The sequence below is a fragment of the Limulus polyphemus genome, unplaced genomic scaffold, assembly GCF_000517525.1.
Source record: "Limulus polyphemus unplaced genomic scaffold, Limulus_polyphemus-2.1.2 Scaffold109, whole genome shotgun sequence".
Lineage (NCBI taxonomy): Eukaryota > Metazoa > Arthropoda > Merostomata > Xiphosura > Limulidae > Limulus > Limulus polyphemus.
The window spans coordinates 102,835-104,812 of NW_013665719.1; the positions used below are offsets into that span (position 1 = coordinate 102,835).

At 31.2% G+C, this 1,978-nt stretch overlaps 1 protein-coding gene across 4 annotated transcripts in view; it reads right to left on the reverse strand.

Annotated features, from left to right (window-relative positions):
* Window positions 1-1,978, reverse strand: part of LOC106470999 (neuropilin and tolloid-like protein 1) — a 169,922-nt gene that overhangs the window by 21,691 nt on the left and 146,253 nt on the right. The window lies entirely within an intron of this gene.

Genomic DNA, 1,978 nt, shown 5'->3' on the forward strand with positions numbered 1-1,978 from the left:
AAAAAAAAAAAAAAAAAAAAAAAATTTCTTATCTGAAATTAAGAAGTTCCTTATTAGTATCTGAAAGTTCTGCTATGCAAATGGATATTATCAGTAATTTCAGTTTAAAATCTTACCCATCTACCAAAATTCCAAAATATGGCATATTTTGTAGTTTCTACATTTCCTTTTCTTCTTGACTTAAATTGTAATTTTTTCTATATCCTCCACAACGTTTAGTATTTTATTTCATAAATATACTACAATGATCTAAACTACTTTACAAGTAATGCAATAAAGTGAATAAAAAGTAAAAAATCACTATACGCCATGAGAATTTGAATAAGATTAATCTTTAAGAATATATTATGTAAAGAAAGAAAAAATAATAACGTGAGCCAATTTTTTGTTGTTTTTTCTCTCTTATGTTTTCAAGTTTTCTCTAAATTGTGTAAAATATAATTAATTAATAAAGTTAATTTTGTTAGAAGAATATAAATCTATGTTTTCTTTTCGTTACGGCAGAACCTGAAATCAATTACTGTGCTAAAAAAAGAAAAATATTGAACTAAAGAAGGATGAAAACAAGGCATAAACATTAACTGTTGGGTTGTCTTTAAAAATATGGTATTCTCAGTTACACTTATTTCCCTTGCAGTAACTGGCTAGAGTCTGCAAAAAATGGAGATCCGACGAATATTTTATTACAGATTGCTGGCTTGTTTCTTCCTGCCCCTGATTGAGTTCGTCATAGGAAAAAAACCGTACATAAAAAAAAACCCCATAAAAATTACAATCTTTAACCAAACGAACACAAATCAAAGTTAAGAAAAATTAAACACAGACAATTATTTCTAGGGTGCTACGAAGAACTGAAGAGAGACAGGGGAAGGGAGAGAGAACTTTATTAAATCATTGTCAACAGTTTAGGCTCATACTGTGAACTAAGAAGTGTAAGTGAACGGAAAAATACAAAATTTAAACATAATGTTCATATTCAAAGTTAAACTTTAAACAGAATCAAATTTACATTAAATTTAGCACTGTCAAAACTGTACATTGGAGCAGCGACTCCACATCTATACCTTCAGCTTATTGTCTAAAAGAAATGGTATAAAACAAAGCACTTATCTACGACAGAACAAAGAACTGTTCTGATACTTTCAGAGAACTTTCTACAATTCAGGTTTGAAGTTAAGCTGAAACTGAGAAGTGAACATTAAAACAAGCTAAATGAAAGCTGTTGAAAATATAGTGATATACACAACACACACTCTCTCTCTCTAGGTGCTCGCCATACCCATGTGGCTGAGGTCCATTAACAAGTCATTAAGAGAGGTAAGAATAACAAGACATCGTCCTATTTACGACGTTTTTAATGTACTGCATCTGTTTAGGAAGCTTTTTGGACGATGTTTAGAGCTGCTAGCTCAGTTCTTCACCAAGTTCATCTAGCAACTCGAAACGTCGTTCCAATAAATTTCTAGACAGATTCAGTCATTAATAACGCTTTTCACGTATACTCTCCCGTGTTTAAAACTTATCTTCTCTTTTCTAATGGGTGACGTCATGATGTCTTTGATGGCTCATCCAATCCCGTGAACAATTAAAGGCACAGAAACTTAGTGTCTCTCCATTGAACAATGATCAAAACTAAACCAAAACGAATTACACTAAATTTTCTATCCCCTCTTTGAAATTTTGGTCGATCCGACCATCATCAGTTTAAAGTTTAAATGTCAATAAGAAACTTACGCATCGGACAAAAACTCTTGTCAAACTATACTACCAAGTTTAATAATGCAACCAACATTGCAAAAGCACCAACGAAATAAAAAACACAATAAAAATATACACCTGGAAAAAAGTTAAGCACCCCCGTGTTTTTTTCAAGTTATTCAGATTCGACGTTCTTGTGACTGATTATAAATTACCATTCAATCTAAACGTGTTTATCAAATTGAAATTATGCATTATTGGGCACAAGAAAACAAGATTA